This window comes from Gopherus evgoodei, unplaced genomic scaffold, assembly GCF_007399415.2.
Source record: "Gopherus evgoodei ecotype Sinaloan lineage unplaced genomic scaffold, rGopEvg1_v1.p scaffold_67_arrow_ctg1, whole genome shotgun sequence".
Lineage (NCBI taxonomy): Eukaryota > Metazoa > Chordata > Testudines > Testudinidae > Gopherus > Gopherus evgoodei.
In genome coordinates, this window is record NW_022060088.1 from 263,898 (window position 1) to 284,411 (window position 20,514).

Below are 20,514 nucleotides of genomic sequence, written 5' to 3' on the forward strand. Positions count from 1 at the left end.
CCAGCCCCCACCGCACCGCCTTCCCTGCCCACACCAGCTGTGCACCCCCTGCCCTGTCTCCAGCCAACTCCTGCCGCACCCCCCTGCCTGAACCAGCCAGTTCCACACTCCTTTGTCTCCAGCCCTGCCAACCCATGCCGCACCCCCCCCGTGGCCCTGCCTGAAACCAGCCAGCCCACCCCACACCCCGTCTCCAGCCTGCCCCACACCCCTTGCCCAGCCTGCAGCCAGATCCTATATCCAGCACCCACTCCACCTCCACCTCCAGCCAGCCCCATGTCCACTGGTGCCCTGCAGTTCCCAGGGAAGTAACTCTGAGAAGGGTAGGGAGCGGCTGGGACCCACTGCAGGCAGCCCAAAGCCCTTTGAATCCCGGCTGCAGCTCCAGCAGATGGGCTGGGGCTGGGATTTCAAAGGCTCAGGCCCCCCCTCAGCAGCAGGAGCTCTGGGCCCTTTAAATCCCTGCCCCAGCCCCGCAAAGCTCTGGGTTCTCCCAGCTGCCGGAGCCCTGGGCCCTTTAATTTGACCCTGAGGGCTCCCAGCCACTTCTTCAGCTGGGAGACCCTGGTTGATTTAAAATCAAGTATCACTTCCCCACCCCCAACCTTCCTTTTTGGCCCACAGCTGTTTTAGTGGGGCAGTGCTGGGGAAGCAGGGTTTGTTTCTGCAGCGCTGTGCGGTGCTGGGATGGGGTGTTTCCGCCGGGCCGGGTGGTCCTGGGGGGTGGGGCATGTTTCCGCGGGGCCGGGTGGGTTCGGCCCTCAGCTATTTCCTTTGGAGTAATGTGGCCCTCGCTGCTTTACGAGTTGTGCAGGCCTGATCCAAACCCTTCCGATTTCAGTCTGGTACTCCAGAAATGGGAATTGGGGGTGGGGTGACCAGATGTCCGGATTTTACAGGGACAGTCCCGATTGTTGGGTCTTTTTCTTATATAGACTCCTATTACCCACCCACCCACTCTCCTGATTTTTCACACTTGTTCTCTGGTCACCCTATGTGGGGGGCAGCAGATTAGGAGGGTCTTTTATATGTGGGTCTATACAAATTTAGTACATATTTGTCTGCTTGAAAGAGAACCCTTATATGTATCTTTCTACTGGAAGAAAAAACTGGAATCTCTGCTGTTTTGGTGCAAGATCTGTGTTCGTTTGGATATTCCTGATTAGAATCAATACAAAACCTTTTTCTGAGCTACAACTGTCACAGTCCATTAGATTTATTGGGCACAGGGGGCCCTGTTTGATGGGGCGGGGAAGCAAAATAAACACCACCAAAAACAAGCGAGGGACAGGAAAGTTGGCTGCTGGCCCTGAACCTTGGGGCTAGGTTCAGAGAAGGGGACTGAATAATAAATGATGGCAGTCAGTTTTCTGACTCGCTAATTCACTGTGGAGTTGGCTGTCGGTGGGCATGGTGCTGTTCTTCTACCCACAGAGCTCCCTTCCGTCACCCAGATAGATCTGGATTCCTTACACTTATGGTAACAAAGGGGACAGGCTGGCCCTCTGATTCTTTGCGGGTACACTGGGGTGTATGCAGACGCTAACGCTCAGATAAATAAAGAAACCAGTGCAGCTAAAGTGCCTCTTAATATGTTGCATTAAGTTGTATGAAGGTAAAAGAATTAAAACTGAAGTTGACTCCAAAGAGTAATGCACTTTTTGCCTTTTCCAACTTGTGCTTAGAGCAGGGATTCTCAAACTTCATTGCACCGTGACCCCCTTCTGACAACAAAAATTACTTCATGACCCCAGGTGGGGGGACTGAAGCCTGAGCCCACCCAAGCCCCATTGCCCTGGGTGGGTGGGAGGACCAAAGCCCCAGGAGGCAGGGGGGGGAAAGCAGAAGCTCAAGGCTTCAGCCCCAGGCCGGGGGCCCTGCAACCTGAGTCCTGCTGCCAAGGACTGAAGCAAGTTTAAGCCAGTCCTGGCAACCCCATTCAAAGGGGGTCGCAACCCACTTTGGGGGCTCGACTCACAATTTGAGACATGGTGGTTTAGAAGATTCTAGCAGGTCATCTTGAAGTTGACTACACTCTGTCCTCCTCCAGCTGCCTTTCACTGTCTAGCCATCTTCATTGCAGAGTGAACATATGTTGAGGTCTCTGAGGGGGAGATTAGATTTTTTTTTAAAAGCTTAACTTTAAGAAAGGATGGTGGAGCTGGAGTAAGCATGGTCATATTAAGTGGTGGTCCCCCACTGATTCTCTTTCTCTTGTAATTAAATCTAGATTGCAAAGCCTATTGATATATCCCCTTAGAACAACAGTCCCCAAACTTTTTTTTCCTCACACCCCCATCCCACCCCACCTGCACTCCCTCACTTCCTCCAAGCTGGGGCCAGAAGTATGGTCATGACTCTGGGGGAGAGGGGGGACATGGACAGGGTAAGGGCCTAAGGCTGCAGGTGGGAGCAGAGCCAAGACTGGGGCCCAAGGCATGGGGCGGCATCTGGGGCCTGGGCCCAGGCCAGGAGTGGGGCTAGGTGGCGCTCCCTGGATGGAATGCAAACATGCAAGCAGGTAATGGTAGTGAATAAATACAGGATATGGCATATACAGAGTTTCACTCTGGAGTGAATGAGGGTTTGGGATTTAGTTTAGGTTTATTAACCAACATGATTCCATTTGTCTTAAAAAAGTGGACAGGCTAATCTTTAAATTCTGTAACTAACTTACAATGTACAGTTTCTTCCTCCTAATTCCAGCTTCTTCCCAGAAGTTCCACTGACACTGAAAGTGCTGGCTGGCACTGGAGAATTGCCACAGTCTTTGACTTCGACACCACCTTTGGTGATAATGGCAAGCGTTTGCATCCAGTTTGCCTTCTATGTTCTGTCTTGGAAATAGAGAGGATTGTCCTTGTTTTTTTTTTGCTTGATGTGTCCAGTGCAACAACAGGACAGTAAATTTAAATGGCTCAGAAAGTTTATGTAATGTTTGTATATGCAAGAAAAGTTATCTGAAATGTGCAATAGGTGACATACCCAAATGGGTGAGTGTTGGCAGATGGTTTCCGTTCTTGAGATAAGGGTGAGATGGACATCCTGGTACTGTCTTGTTAAGGGTATGCTTATGTTCATTTTGGATAAAATGTGGTTTGCAGGGTGCTTATGCATAGGGAAGCAAGCTGTGGCTCGCTGCCCTAGGAACATTCTAGAGAAGGCCGGGGGAGAAGGGTGAGCTCAGCATGTGGAATGGAGAACTATGAGCATGTGATAAACTAACCTATATATGGAAAGATTAACTCTTATTGGTTAGAGGTTCATGTTATGTAATTTGTTATGTAAGTGCCATGTGCTATAAAATAGCAAGGGGGGTGCTCCTTGTTGGAGGGACACTGCCTGATTTTTTGTACCAGGGGCTCTCCTTTTGTTCACATTGAATAAAGCCGTGTTGAATTGAATCGAATCACATCAAATTGAATCGCATCAAAGTCCCTTGATTCAATCCAGCATCAGATTCATTGAGATCCATAAAATCTCAACAATTGCAAAGAAAATAATAACACTTCTAGTTTATTCTTGTCCATGTATGAGTGGCTGCTTACAAGAGGGATCGCTTTTCCTCTGTAGAAGCTGTTGTGAACACTTGGCTTACTACCCGTAATATCGCCTCTTATGGTTAAGATACTTGTTTTCTTCTGTGGGTAGCTTAGTGTGTCATACCATTTTTTTCCCCTGTGTCCTTTTCCAGGTGCCGCATCTCTACTGTGACACTTGTTCTGTCCCCATCTGCTGGGAATGTACCACAGGACCACATGTGGGTCATAACTTTCTCTACCTTCAAGGTGTCCTCCAGGATTCTGGAACCCTCACCATTCAACTGCTAGGAGATGCTCAGCAAGGGCGCCAGGATATTCAGGTAAGTCACTCATGTGACTAAGGGAATGTTCCCTTTTGTCTTCCAGCTGTGCCTGCTTCTCCAAAGTCCCCTGTGTGTGAAGGGCAAAGAACTGTCCCCTATTCTCTACCCACCCTCTCCCTTGTTGTACTTGGTGATGTCTTTTCACTATTCAGGAAGGAACTTTCCTGTCAGCAGCAAAGCAAAGGAAATGCCAGCACACTATTCACATGCATCTTTGTCGCATCCTCCTTTCATAAATAGGGACATCAAGCTGTTTCCACATGAGACTGTGCACAATTTGACTTGTAACTTGTAGGCTCTGTCATAACATATTCCCAGATTTGGACCTTAGTGTCCAAAATATGGGTGTTAGCATGAAAACCTCCAAACTTAGTTACCAGCTTGGACCTGGTAAAGCTGCCACCACCCAAAAAATTAGAGTGTTTTGGGGCACTCTGGTCCCCCCAACAACCTTCCCTGGGGACCCCAAGACCCAAATTCCTTGAGTCTTATAACAAAGGGGAATATACCATTTCCTCCCCCTTCTCCCTTCCAGGTGTTCCCGGAGAGATACACAGAAGCAAGCTCCGTGAATCTAATCAGAGGGATTCCACCCTCTCTATTTCCAGTCCTGGAAAACAGAAGTACCGAGAGCTAATCTCTCTTCCCCCCTCACCCAGAGGGAATGCAAAGTCAGGCTAGTAAATCTAACACACACAGATATCCCCCTGACTTCTTCCTCCCACCAATTCCCTGGTGAGCTACAGACTCAATTCCCTGGAGTTCCCCACTAAAGAAAAACTCCAACAGGTCTTAAAAAGAAAGCTTTATGTAAAAAGAAAGAAAATTACATAAAAATGGTCTCTCTGTATTAAGGTGACAAATACAGGGTCAATTACTTAAAAGAAATATGAATAAACAGCCTTATCCACAAAGAATACAATTTAACACATTCCAGCAACTACACACATGTAAATACAAAAAACCAAACCTATGGTCTTCCTATCTTTGTACTTACAACTTGGAAACAGAAGATTAGAAAAGCAGGAGGCAGAAAAATCCTCTGATAGCCAAGAGAGTACAGGCAGAAGACAAAAGACAAAGAACTCACACACAAACTTCCCTCCACCCAGATTTGAAAAAGTCTTGTTTCCTGATTGGTCCTCTGGTCAGGTGTTTCAGGTTACTTCTTTCCAGGTAAAAGAACATTAACCCTTAGCTATCTGTTTATGACAGGCTCAAAGTTCTGCTCTTGTAGAGCTATCTTGTTTTGGAGGTGGCACATGCCTCATTGCTGCTGTATAGCTGCCAACAACTATCTGCAGCTTTTCAGAACAGAGACTGTCTCTTAGTTTGGCTCTGACCAGTGCCAGCACAATGGGTCCCCAAGCATGGTTGGGAGTTTTGGGCAGTGCCACATGACAAGTAGTAAGCGTCAGCTACTTGGATTAGAATGATCAGAATAGGAACGCGGATGAATTTAAGCAGAGTGTGCGTGAAGGCATTTCTGCATTCAAGGATCATAAAGCATTTTGTAAGAAAGGTGGAATGCAGCAGCACACAACAAATCTAAATACGAGAGAAGGGTGGAAGAAAATTACCATGCCCCTTCAAACTGCAGGAAGCGTTTTGGTAGGCAGAAAGGAATTTGACCAGATACACAGGTAAGGACCCAGTTCAGCTATCCTTACTCTCTCTGCGTAGTACCTGACTCTGCAGATAATCCTGCTGATATCAGTAGAACTTCTTGCCAAGTAAAGGACTAGTCAGCGTGAGACACATGACAGAATCAGGCCCTAAACTACTATCTTCTCCTGAGCTATAATAAGTAACACATCACTTATACAGCACTGCCCACTTTTAAAGCTTTTCAAATATTAATCTCATAACACACTTGTAGGCAGTTTAGCCAAACTCAAACGTTTAAAAGTCCTAAATCAGGCCTTAAACCAGATCTTAATAAACCAGACTCTCAATACAATCAAGAGATTCAGCAATTCTTGGTAGATGTTTTTTATTTGCCCCATCTTACAGATGGTGATACCAAGGCTTTGAGGATAAGTTGAATTTTTCAAAGATGGTCTCCATTTAAATGCTTAACTTTAGATATCTAGAACATCATTATCAGAGGTGCTGAAAACCTATAGTGTGTAAGTGAGACTTCAGTTGGAACTGTTGATGCTCAGGACCCTCTGAAAATCAGTCCCTGGATTTTTGCCATTGAGCATCTGAAATCCTCAAAGCACTAACTTTTATGAATGCCATGAATTAGTAGCAGAGCTGGGATTATCATTTTATATTCTACTTCCAAGTCTCGGGCCTTTGCAATAAACCTGCTGTATTTCCTTCTGGAGATCACTGCTCTTGCCTAAGATATCAGGGGGAGAAAAGCTTAATAGTTTCCCAAAAAAATACAAAAGGTGGCCAGGACCTGGGCAGTGTGAGTGCCACTAAAAATCAGCTCACGTGCTGCCGTCAGCACACATGCCATAGGTTGCCTACCCCCGGCCTAGGCAATCCCTGAGGCCTGGTCCACACTATGCTGTTAAACTGATTTTAACAGCGTTAAATCAATTTAACGCTCTACCCATCCACAGTACAATGCACTTTAAATCGATTTAAAGGGCTCGTAAAATTGATTTTTGTACTCCTCCCCAACGAGAGGAGTAACACTAAAATTGATATTAACATATCGATTTAGGGTTAGTGTGGCCGCAAATCGAAGTTATTGGCCGGATAGTTATAGTGATAGCTACCCACAGTGCAACGCTCCGGAAATCGATGCTAGCCTCGGACCATGGACACACACCACCGAATTAATGTGCCTAGTGTGGACGCGTGCAATCGACTTTATAATATCTGTTTAATAAAACCGGTTTAAGTTAATTCGAAATTATCCTGTAGTATAGACGTGCCCTCAGTTGCCTTTACTGTGGTGTTTGACAGTAACAGGCCTGGGTCATTAGCGGAACGCAGAGGTGGTAGGCAGGGCCATTAGGGCAATGCCTTTTTGTCTTACTGAAATAAATTGAGGGGATTGCCTGTTGGCAAAGTAATAAGTAGCACCCAGATGGGATGGAACCTGACCACCTAACACTTAAGAACTTGAAAGGAATCTAGAAATACCAAAAGCAAAACAGATCAGTCTCCCCATCCCCCTTTCTCCAACTCACCAGTGAGTCTGGAAGGCCACCCTAAATCTTTACATGCTTATCTTGCATTAGTAGGAGTGTAATAGTTGAGAGGCATGGAACAGTACACTAGTTGGTGGGGTTCGGGGGGAGAAAGGGATTTATTTATTAGCTGGCATTGATGTCTTAGGTCTGCGGACATAAATTTTAAATCTGAAAACTCTAAAATGCTGCTGCCAATGCCCTGATGGAATAAAATGAGACTGATTTTTCACGACAGTATTGTCCAGTACAGTTGCTAACTGTTTTTCAGTTTGATATAACACACCAGTAATTATAATTTGCTAAAGAATTGTTTGCACCACCGCTGCTGCTACTGAACCGATTTGAGTGCTAATGTAGGCAGACAGCATTTGTTCACCAGCCTTGCTGCCTAGACCTACTCTGAGCTGCGTCAAATGACAAAGGGATGAAAATGTTGGTGCCTTGTCACATCTAGTATTAAGCTAGTGACTATGTAAGAAACGGGCCTTTAGTTTTAAGTTTTCAGATGCCACGGGCTTGTATGTGCACTGTAAAAGGGGCCTGAAAACAATAGCGCTAAACTTTATTGTCGGCCAGCCTGTATTTGGTCCCAAATACAACTTTTTTGGCAAACCAGAGTGCCTTATAAAGTCTAGGACAAATAGAAACATGTCAACAATTTACAAATAAATCCACTTAACCATTTATTTTTTAACTATCATCTCCATGCACTGAGAACCTGAAACTGACACTGATTTCGGCAGTGAAACTGGCTTGGTTTTTTCATTGTCCAAGCTGAAAGAAATGTAAAACTGTGAACACCATAAATAGTGTCACGTCAAACAGGTTTACTCAAATCACTTTTAGAGTTAAGATTTTATTTATAAAAGTGGTAGAAATGTTTGTTTACCACACATGATTTTTGGTTGATTGAATTCCTTGAATTAAAATTTTGGGGTGGGAGGAGTGTCAGGAAAAATGAATGTTGCTTATGCTGGCATTTCTGCAAATTGCTCATGGCAAAACGTTTTTGGGAAAAGCTTATATATAAAAAATGCAAACCAAAGTTTCTGCTTTCTGCTCTAAAAATGGAGCTTTGTTGCTATTTCTAGTCTGCCAATTTTCTTGCCTTTTAGCCTTATTTCCATCAAAACTCCTTGTTTTTGTTTTAGTCCCCTTTCCTTCAGCTCCCCTCCCAACTCAGAACAATTCCCCTCCACCATTTTTTCCCCTATCTGGCTGGTCTCTGGCCTAGTCTATGTTGAAAACTTGAAACTGCTGAACTAGGTCGATTTTTAGGAATAGTTTTTAGTTGAAACCCCGTAAATGTTGAGCAGAGACAAACTGATACACATCTGTGTGGTCAGTTTTTACTCTGGGGAATATCACTGGATAGGAGTTGGAGTAGGAACACACTGTGGAAGCAGTGCGAACATCCCAAATGCCAGCAAAGCATTGGAGCTTTCAGTTTTACCTTAATTTGACAAAGTATTCAGAGCCAAAACAAACCCAGAAACACAACTTTTCACTAGTTGCTATATAAAGCATCTTTGCTATTTTAACCCATCTCTTTTAGCCTCAGGCCTTACCGCTTGCAAATTAGATTTAAACTCAAAAAGGTGCCTTCTTTCACACTGTCTCCCATTGTTCCCAATAGTGATGGTGCCAAAGTTCACTCACTAAGGGCTTGTCTACACTGGCACTGTCATAAGTCTCACCCCCACTCTGAACTTTAGGGTACAGATGTGGGGACCTGCATGAACACATCTAAGCTTAACTACCAGCTTAGGTCTGGACTCGCTGCTACCATCCAGATGTCTGAGTCATCTGAAAAGCTGTCTTCCCCTCAAAAAACCTTCCCCTCCCTGGTAGCCTTGAGAGACTCCTCCACCAATTCCCTGGTGAGTCCAGATCCAATTCCCTTGGATCTAAAAAACAAAGAAGAATTACTTCTCCCCCCCCCCCCAATCCCTGGTGAGTCTAGATCCAATTCCCTTGGATCTAAAAAACGGGAAAAAAATCAATCAGGTTCTTAAAAATAAGGCTTTTAATTAAAGAAAAGAAAAGGAAAAGGAAAAAAAAATCTCTGGAAGACGAGCACACAAGTCTATCTCACAGACAAACAGATTTAAAACCCAGGATGTTCCCCTGGGCAAAAAACCTTAGTACACACAAGAATACCCAAGTTTGATTATTCCTCTAATTGCACAAAGACAAGTTACAAAAGATAATAAATTTACTACTCTGATAAGAGGCAGGTTCCTTGATCTTTTTTTCACTCTGGCTGAAACTGAAACTGACCAAAACAAAGGAAACTTTCCTCCTTCCTTTTGAAACATCTTGTTCCCCCATTGGTTCCTCTGGTCAGGTGTCAGCTAGGCTGTGTGAACTTCTTAACCCTTTGCAGGTAAGGTGGAGGGTACATATCTGTAGTTCACAGAATAAACACATTACAGGGGCTGTTGTTGTAATCCTCCCTAAAACAAGCATTACTAATTCAGGAAATTCAAAGTTACAGTTAAGGTGTAAATTTAAAAGAAATGCAAACATATTAAAATTTGGAAATGCTGTAGTAAAGGCACTTAGAAAATGTTGTGACCATGAGTCAAAAATGAAAAATGTTTTTTAGAAACCAGTTGAATTTAATCCAGACCAGCGAATACCATAATTATACTAATGATAATTGTAGATTTGCTTTGTATCGTGTCGTCATAGGCTAGAATTGAAGTTACTTGCAAATGCACAGTTAAGACACCTATACCTTAACATGTTTGGATTCCTTCCAAGTTTCCTGGTCTTGCAATGCTTTTTGTGGTGATAATTGTGACATCCCTGTAAGGATTTTACTCTTGAATTACTGGTCCGTACTTTCAATCTTAACTCTATTTAATGTATTTTTAATATTCATAGATAACATCTACATTAGCCAGATCCTTGACTTATGTAAACTGGTATAGCTACATTAATTTCAGTGGAGCTATGCAGATTTACAATAGCGGAATATCTGGCTCTTGAGTGTCACATATGATTCAAAAGGGACTGGAGCAAGTCCCCGTCTTTAAAAGATGCAAACTGTTTTCATGTAGTTTGTCAGTGGGATTATCAGGTAATCCTTTTATGTAAGTTTTAAATTGCATATCCCTGTCAAATTTTGGAACAATAGAGAAAGACTAGTTCTAAAAAGTCAGTCATTTTTATGCAGCTGTTATAAGAAAATAAATCAAGATGGAACTGTTTTTTGGAAATGTATGCCAGCATTTGGCCCAGTTTCTAGCTTCTAGTATATTGATCAGAGAGAAGTAACAACTTGGTGCAGCATAATCGCCATATTTGGGGTCGGGAAGGAATTTTCCTCCCGGGCAGATTGGCAGAGGCCCTGGAGGTTTTTCGCCTTCCTCTGCAGCATGAGGCACAAGTCACTTGCTGGTGGATTCTCTGCAGCTTGAGGTCTTCAAACCACAATTTGAAGACTTCAATAACTCAGGCATAGATTAGGGGTTTGTTATAGAAGTGGATGGATAGGGTTCTATGGCCTGCTTTGTGCAGGGGGTCGGACTAGATGATCATAATTGTCCCTTCTGACCCTGGAATCTATGAGTCTATGAGTCTATAATTTGTTATAGCATTTTATAGTGATTGGATACTGTTTTCTTCATACATTCATCTTGCCTCCTAAAGAGTGGAAAACAGATGTGCTCTGAGCTGCATGTTTGAATAATCCTAACTGTACACAACACACAGTTCATAAGCAGCTCTCTAATGTTCCTTTTGTCTTTAAAGAAACGCACCTCTTTTACTTTGAGTGTCAATCAGTTTCCAGTTTCTTCCGCCATCCAGCTGTGGCACCCTTGCCTTTATAGCACGGTGAATGTAACTGATAACACCCCTTTAATATCAAGACATCTCTGAAGGCCTAGTCCCATGGTCTTTGGAGTGCCACAGTACTAGCCTGTCTCCTATTACATTGCAGAATGCACTTCCTCAGTATATGCAATCCAATCAGAAGATGAACTTCTCGGCTAGAGCCTAGAGTGTCCTTGAATCCCTCTGTCATAACTATAAAGGGAAGGGAACGGCTCTCCTGTGTACAATACTGTAAAATCCCTCATGGCCAGAGACACCAAAATCCTTTTACCTGTAACGGGTTAAGAAGCTCAGGAAACCTGGCTGACACCTGACCCAAAGGACCAGTAAGGGGACAAGATACTTTCAAATCTTGGTGGGGGGAAGGTTTTTGTTCATGCTCTTTGTTTTGGGGGTTGTTCGCTCTTGGGACTAAGAGGGACCGGACATTAATGCATGCTCTCCAAATCTTTCTGAACCAATCTCTCATATTTCAAACTTGTAAGTAATAAGCAGGCAAAGCGTGTTAGTTTTATTTTTGTTTTCTCAACTTGTAAATGTTCCTTTTTGCTGAGAGGATTTTGCCTCTGTTTGCTGTAACTTTGAACCTAAGGCTAGAGGGGGTTCCTCTGAGCTCTATGAATCTGATTACCCTGTAAAGTTATTTTCCACCCTGATTTTACAGAGATGATTTTTACTGTTTGGATCTGGGCTCACCAGGTATTGGTGGGGGAAAGGAGGGGGGATGGTTAAATAATCCTTGTGTTAAGATCCAAGGGGTTGGATCAGCGTTCACCAGGAACTTGGTGAAGAAGTCTCTCAAGACTATCCAGAAAAGGGAGCCAGTGTTTGAGAGTTTTCCAGATAACTCAGAAATCTGGATGGTGGCAGTGAGACCCGATCTAGGCTGGTAGTTAAGCTTAGAGGTGTTCATGCAGGTCCCCACATCTGTACCCTAAAGTTCAGAGTGGGGAAGGACCCTTGACAGCCTCTGATCCCCATTTACTGTTCCCCCTTTTTGTGGCAGCTCCACTCTGGCTGTGGAGTATAGGAACTGGTTGAGCAGGTCTGGATCTGTTGTCTCAACTTGGAATGGAATGTTTGATTCAAGTATTACACATTGGTCTCCTGAGCCCAGATCCTGCCTCTCACTATGTTAGTATATGCCAGGGTGTTTGTGTAGCACAAGTGCTCTGAAAATGTCAAATGTTGTCTGTGTAAGTACTGTACTAAGTAATTATGCCTATTAATAATAAAGTGAAAAGTTATATATCCTCTTAAAAGCTCCAAGGTACTTGGAGAATAAAGCCTGTCCCAATAGAAGCAATTGCCGTATATATAATATGTGCTTTGAAATCTGAAAGTATGAACAGTACAGTATGCCCAACTTTTCCTCTGCTACTAGAATTTTGTACACTTTGCACAGTTGCTACTATGCAAGTGGGTTTGTTTCCGATCAGAGAGCTGGCAGAGCAGCAATAGCCCAGTGATTGGCAGTGTTTCAGTGCTACAGCCATCCTTCATTGAGACCAGGGGTAGGCAACCTATGGCATGCGTGCCGAAGACGGCACTTGAGCTGATTTTCAGTGGCACTCACACTGCCTGGATCCTGGCCACCGGTCCGGGGGGCTCTGTGTTTTAATTTAGTTTTAAATGAAGCTTCTGAAACATTTTAAGAAAAACCTTATTTACTTTACATACAAGAATAGTTTAGTTATGTATTATAGACTTGTAGAAAGAGATCTTCTAAAAATGTTAAAATGTATGACTGGCACGCAAAACCTTAAATTAAGTGACTAAATGAAGACTCGGCACACCACTTAGGAAAGGTTGCCAACCTCTGATTGAGACTATTCTCACTTCCACAGTCAGCTGGGGTTTTGGAGTGACTACTTTTGACACATGCACACATTTTATTTGTTTGTGGTGTATTTTAAGGTTCAGGCGATGAAAACAGGAATAAAAAGACAACAGAGGCTGAGGCAGGTCAAATCCTGAAAGACCAGTCTTTGTCTTTGAGCACTACATTTTCATCTTCTAGGTAGGTCACTCCAAAAGAACTAGAAACAATCAATAAATAGTAAACGTCATTTTGGGACTCTGTATAGGAGCATATGTGTTCTATGGATCAATATCCAACCACAAATGGAGCCTATTCTTTTGTGTCCTTAACAGTAGAGTATTCCTGAGGTAATTACTGAAAACCAAGCTGAGAAAACAGATACCTGAACCAAAGACAGATTTAAAAATGGACTGAACTGTGATTTCTAGAGAAGATGGAAGTGTCAAAACAGTGGATAGCAGAATTTGGAAGTCTATGGAGAGCTAGGAGAATTTGCTTCAGATAGAGTTAAAAAGATTTCTGCTTGAACTGGATAATCAGACTACAAAATCAGCCTTGATTGTGTGGAGGATTCATTTTCTCTTGGATTTGTTCCTTGACGGTCTTGAGGAAAGGTAACCTATTGGAGGAAAATACAAAGATCCACATTTATCTAAATTATACACTGTGTTTAAACAGCAGCAACAACAACAACAAAACCCACAAGGCTCCTAGCAGTATTAAAGTGACAGTTTTAAAAATTGAGATTTCCTCTTGCTGTGGCTGGAGAACTCAAGTTCAGTTTCAGAAACACTCACCTTTCAGAAACACTCACCTTTTCACTGCAGCAGAGGAAGCTGATAAGTATTTAGATTTCTTGGCCAATGGTGGGTGAGGTAGAAGATGAGCAATTCATTTTGCACACCTCAGACTAGGACTGAATTAATCTGGGTCTACCTCCATAGCTTCACGGGAGAGTTACGGATGCCTTCTGCTGAGCACCTGCTTTCAGATCCTCTTTAGTTTTATTGTTTGTTTAAATGTAAAACTGGAATCATCTTCTTCTAAACTATTCATTTGGCCAACACAGCTTACAACAGAGCTGGTTCTTAGTTCTCAGAGGCCATTTGGAAGGCTGTCTAAAGCAGACTCCTAAGAGGAAGTAGAACTTTCTTCTCATCTAACCCACATATTCCAGTCCTTTCATTGAAGGAGACCTCTGTCTTGCTTCTGTGGGAGAGCTCACAGACAAGCAGACTGTGATTACAGGAATAAAAATGGGCTGCTCCCATCTCCATGCATCTTTCTCAGAATCCTCCTCATCACTCCATTCTCTCTGAGGCTGCAGTTCTCTGACCTAATCTACTGAGCCACAGAATCTCCACTGTTCCTACAACACAGAATATTTGTTAATTTGTTCCAAGTTATCCAGGCTTTGAGAGACCAAATTTAGGTGCCTGGAACTTTAATACCACCCCCCCCGCCCGGTTTTGTTTTGTTTTTGTTTCCCGTTTCCTTTTTAATGTAACTTCCTCTCTCCTCTTATCAAGGAGATCTTCTGCCAGTCAGGAATATTGCTCTCCTTGTCTTAAATTTAGACGTTACCCATACTTATAAGCAGATTATAGAGTTCTAGCATGACATTCTTTTACTGAAAATGATGTTCTTAAAAGTTTGTAACCCAAGTCAGATTTGATCCAGATGTCCTAAGATTCTGTAAACAACTTCCCTACCAGCCCATCCGATGACCATTACCACAAGACTCTCTCTACCTACTTTGAAGCCCTTATTAGCTAGATAGCTACTTACAACACTTTTTCTCTAGTCTGTTATGAGGATTGCATTTCAGAGGATTATTAGCCTCAGCTGTCAAAACATAGATTCATAGACTCTAGGACTGGAAGGGACCTCGAGAAGTCATCGAGTCCAGTCCCCTGTCCTCATGGCAGGACCAAATACTGTCTAGATCATCCCTGATAGACATTTATCTAACCTACTCTTCAATATCTCCAGAGATGGAGATTCCACAACCTCCCTAGGCAATTTATTCCAGTGTTTAACCACCCTGACAGTTAGGAACTTTTTCCTAATGTCCAACCTAAACCTCTCTTGCTGCAGTTTAAGCCGATTGTATCTTGCTCTCTCCTTAGAGGCTAAGATGAACAAGTTTTCTCCCACCTCCTTATGACACCCTTTTAGATACCTGAAAACTGCTGTCGTGTCCCCTCTCAGTCTTCTCTTTTCCAAACTAAACAAACCCGATTCTTTCAGCCTTCCTTCATAGGTCATGTTCTCTAGACTTTTAATCATTCTTACTGCTCTTCTCTGGACCCTCTCCAGTTTCTCTGCATCTTTCTTGAAATCGTGGAATCATAGAATATCAGGGTTGGAAGGGACCTCAGGAGGTGATCTAGTCCAACCCCCTGCTCCAAGCAGGACCAGTTCCCAAGTAAATCATCCCAGCCAGGGCTTTGTCAAACCTGACCTTAAAAACCTCTAGGGAAGAAGAGTCCACCACCTCCCTAGGTAACCCATTCCAGTGCTTCACCACCCTCCTATTGAAAAAGTTTTTTCTAATATCCAACCTAAACCTCCCCCATTGCAACTTGAGACCATTACTCCCTGTTCTCAGGTACCACTGAAAACAGTCTGGATCCATCCTCTTTGGAACCCCCTTTCAGGTAGCTGAAAGCAGCTATCAAATCCTCCCTCATTCTTCTCTTCTACAGACTAAATAATCCCAGTTCCCATAGCCTCTCCTCATAAGTCATGTGTGCCAGCCCTCTAATCGTTTTTGTTGCCCTCCGCTGGACTCTTTGCAATTTCTCCACATCCTTCTTGTAATGTGAGGCCCAAAACTGGACACAGTACTCCAGATGAGGCGTCACCAGTTTCGAATAGAGGGGAATCATCATGTCCCTCGATCTCCTGGCAATGCCCCTACTTATACAGCCCAAAATGCCATTAGCCTTCTTGGCCACAAGGGCACACTGTCGACTTATATCCAGCTTCTCATCCACTGTAACCCCTAGGTCCTTTTCTGCAGGACTGCTGCCTAGCCATCCGGTCCCTAGTCTGTAGCAGTGCATGGGATTCTTCTGTCCTAAGTGCAGGACTCTGCACTTGTCCTTGTTAAACCTCATCAGGTTTCTTTTGGCCCAATCCTCTAATTTGTCTAGGGCCCTCTGTATCCTATCCCTACCCTCCAGTGTATGTACCACTCCTCCCAGTTTAGTGTCATCTGCAAACATGCAGAGAGTGCAGTCCATGCCATCCTCTAGATCATTAATGAAGGTATTGGACAAAACTGGCCCCAGGACCGACCCTTAGGGACACTCTGCTTGAAACCGGCTGCCAACTAGACATGGAGCCGTTGATCCCTACCCATTGAGCCCAACGATCTAGCCCGCTTTCTATCCACCTTATAGTCCATTCATCCAGCCCATACTTTTTTAACTTGCTGGCAAGAATACTGTGCGGGATTCTGTCTAAAGCTTTGCTAAAGTCAAGGAATAAAACATCTACTGCTTTCTCCTCATCCACAGACCCAGTTGTCTGCTCATAGAAGGCAATTAGGTTAGTCAGGCATGACTTGCCCTTGGTAAATCCATGCTGTCTATTCCTGATCACTTTCCTCTCTTCTAAGTGCTTCAGAATTGATTCCTTGATTCCAGTCCTGCTCCATGGTTTTTCCAGGGACTGAGATGAGACTGACTGGCCTGTAGTTCCCCAGATCCTCCTCTTCCCTTTTTTAAAGATAGGCACTACATTAACCTTTTTCCAGTCATCTGAGACCTTCCCTGTTCGCCATGAGTTTTCAAAGATAATGGCCAATGGCTCTGCAGTCACATCTTCCAACTCCTTTAGCACCCTCGGATGCATCGCATCTGGCCCCATGGACTTGTGCTCGTCCAGTTTTTCTAAACAGTCCCGAAGCACTTCTTTCTCCACAGAGGGCTGGCCACCTTTTCCCCATACTGTGCTGCCCAGTGCCGAGAACTGGACACAATACTCCAGCATCACACTTTTGACTCATATTTAGCTTATAGTCCACTATAACCCCTAGATCCCTTTCTGCCAAACTCCTTCCGAGACAGTCTCTTCCCATTCTGTATGTGTGAAACTGATTGTTCCTTCATGAGTGGAGCATGTTGCATTTGTCTTTGTTAAGCTTCATCCTGTTTATCTCAAACCACTTCTCCAATTTGTCCAGATCTTTTTGAATTTTGACCCTATCCTCCAAAGCAGTTGCAATCCCTCCCAGTTTGGTATCATCTGCAAACTTAATAAGCGTACTTTCTATGCCAATATCTAAGTCATTGATGAAGATATTGAACAGAGCCTGTCCCAAAACAGACCCCTGCAGAACCCCATTTGTTATACCTTTCCAGCAGGATTGGGAACCATTAATAACTATTCTCTGAGTATGGTTATCCAGCCAGTTATGCGCCCACCTTATAGTAGGCCCATCTAAGTTGTATTTGCCTAGTTTATCAATAAGAATATCACGTGAGACCGTGTCAAATGCCTTACTAAAGTCTAGGTATACCACATCCACCGCTTCTGCCTTATCCACAAGACTTGTTATCCTATCAAAGAAAGCTATCAGATTGGTTTGACATGATTTGTTCTTTACAAATCCATGCTGGCTATTCCCTATCACCTTACCACCTTCCAAGTGTTTGGTCTTCCTCTTGCTTCTAATGTACTGATAAAAAGTCTTCTTGTTTCCCTTTATTCCCATAGCTAGTTTGAAGTCATTTTGTGCCTTTGCCTTTCTAATCTTGCCCCTGAATTCCTGTGCTGTTTGCCTATATTCGTCCTTTGTAATCTGTCCTAGTTTCCATTTTTATATGACTCCTTTTTATTTTTTACATCATGTGAGATCTCATGGTTTAGCAAAGGTGGTCTTTTGCCACATTTTCTATCTTTCCTACCCAGCGGAATAGCTTGCTTTTGGGCCCTTGATAGTGTCCCTTTGAAAAACTGTCAGCTTTCCTCAGCCATTTTCCCCCTCAGTCTTGATTCCCATGGGACCTTACCTATCAGCTCTCTGAGCTTCCCAAAATCCGCTTTCCTGAAATCCATTGTCTCTATTTTGCTGTACTCCCTTCTACCCTTCCTCAGATTTGCGAAGTCTATGATTTCATGATCACATACACCCAAGTGAGGCCCTAACCATACAACCCTGGTGTATTACACCTTTCATGCTTCTGAAAATGGTATTTAGAAAGGAGTTTATTCTTACTGTGAAATCGAACGGTACTTCACAGAGTAAAACACATTTTTTCTAAATTTTCAGTTATAGTAACATTTAGGTGTCACTTGTCTGAATTTTTTTCTGTATCCTGTGGGCTCCAAGTGTGCCTTCTGAGTTGACTCTTCGTTTTAATGTTTTCACCACACTTCTCTGACTGCATTGTATAAATGCTGATAGTTTCACTTTATTAAATAGAAAACAGGAAAGTTGACTACACTTGTGTCTAGAGGACTTGAAGTTTCAGTCCCTATCTAAGACTTTCTCATGTCTCTCCAAGTTTCAAGTGCCAATAGGCTTAATTTTATTTTCATGTGCCACCACTCCTTTCTCCAAGTCATATATAAAAAGTATTGCTGTCTACATCCAATTAACTTGCATAGATTAGTACAATGGTCCCCAAACTTTTGCAGGTCACAGCTCCAGCCCCTCTTACCCCTGTCCATGCCCGCACCCTGCCCAGGTCCGGGAGAAGGGCTGCTGCTCGGGGTAGTGGTGGTGGTGGAAACACGGACAAGGGTAAGAGGGCTGAGGCTGGGGGTGGGTCTGGGGCCATGGCCAGGGGCCGAGGTTGGGGGTGGGAGTGGAGCCACAGCTGAGTTGCAGTGCAGGCCAGCAGCCTGGCGTGCGGCAAGGTGTGGCTCCGTTCCCAGCCTCTGCTCTGGGCCAGGAATGGAGTGGAGGCTGGGGGTGAGGCCAGGAGCCAGGACCGAGCAGAGCTGGGGCCGGGGAGGGGCTGAGTGGCACTCCCTCCCTACCTCTGTGGGGACTGGCCCGAGCCCACTGCACTCCCTGCACCAGGACGTTCCTTCATACCTCCCGGCGGGGGCATGCTCCGCACCTTAGGGACCTCTGCATTAGTGGAAAGCAGAAGTCTTACTAGAAGACTAGACTTGTATCCTGTAGCAAATGTATTGATAGTCTAAAATACTTGGGGATAAGAAGGTCATTTTGAATTCTCAGCACACGTCTAAAAAATGTAGGTTTGATATCAGACTTAATCAACACGTACATTAACTTGAATCCTGTGTCAATGCTGGTATCAGTGGGGTTTGCACAGGCTATATTGGGGAAGCATTTGGTCCTATGTAGTGAATTTCGTGCTGCAGTCTGAAATCAAAACTATGACATGTCGACATAAGAAGGCCCTGGGAAAACGGTAGTGTGAGCTGCTGTGGAAGGTTAAAAGCTTTTTATATAGATATATTTATCTGTTTTAGTTAAAAACAATTAACTTTTAATATGGAAATCTGGCCTGTCTTTAAGTTAGAATAGGGCCATATTATGATACCCTTGTGTTGAGTTGTTTTTTTGAGTAGTAGTTACAATACAGGGTAGTCCCATTTTAAAATTGAGTTGAGATTTAAGGTATTTTCATCATGAATGAGGATGGTAGTGTCGGGGACTCTAACCCAGATGGCGAGGTTCGTTGTCTGACAGCGAGAGAGACAGGCAACACCAGCAAGGTCCGATCAAAAGCTCTTTATTGACAAGTGCACGCATCAACAGAGAGCAGCTCGTCTCCAGAGAGAACCAGCCTGCTCTTTACATCTTAGTATAAGCCTATATAGACAGTTCCGTCGCGTCATAAATTATTCACTTGAGCGACTCACCCCCTTCTTCTAACAACTAGAAACTAGACACCTTTAGTATACATGCATGCCTAAAGTTAGAAACGTAGAGGAATTAAAAACAAACAAAGAACAAAACCAGGGAGTGAAAACAAGGAGGCTGGGAAGCTAGGGTTCTTATCGGTTCTTCGAAGGATCTGCTCCTAACACAGCACATCTGGTACTATGCCAGGAATGCAGCCTCTCCCTTATCTCACTTTTTCCCAGCGCTTGTGAGACATGCTGCTTCTCAGTGTTTTTCCACTCAGGGATTACCCAAAAACCTCTATTAGCCTGACTTTGGTCAGGTTGGCATACCTGCCTTTGTCTGCTATATCTTTATTCAGGCCTAACAGTAGAATCTGGCACATGCTAAATATATATCAGTTAGATTCAAAATGTGTACTTTTAAGAACAAAAATTTATTGTGTCAGAGGAATGGATAGGAAATGTGGTAGCCCTGATTATTGCTGGATCTGCAAACAGAGTTGGGCAAAACACAGGATTTCTGGTTCACAGAGAAATTTTGAAATTCAATTTCTGTTGGACTTTCTGCAGGGCCCTGCAGCAACACTGCACAACTCTGGGAACAGGGCTTCTTCAGTTATTAAATGGAGGAATTCTGACTTCCTCCTTGAGTGATGGTCCCTGTTATATTCCACTGAGGATTTACACAGGCGCACCATGCATCTGCAGCTGGAGATTTTGAAATTCATAGTGTCCATCGGTCCGCACTGAGCCCTTGTCTTGCCTCATGGTTTCGTCCAAGGTGATAAAGGGTGGGGCGGACCGATCACATTTCCAGTTCCTTCTTACTGCTGCATGGTCTGGGTTGGAACTGTTAATGTCCTCTTCTGTGTGTGATGCACTTAAAAATACACAATTGCACATAGCCAGTGTTAGAGTGGTTTATTGTTTTTATAGATGTTTTATAGTTTTAGGAGTAGAACTGGGTTTTTGGAGTCATTTCTTTCTCTCCCGCT

The 20,514-nt window shown here is 43.8% G+C and overlaps 1 pseudogene; it reads left to right on the plus strand.

Annotated features, from left to right (window-relative positions):
- Nucleotides 1–20,514, plus strand: part of LOC115643683 — a 38,055-nt pseudogene that overhangs the window by 14,216 nt on the left and 3,325 nt on the right.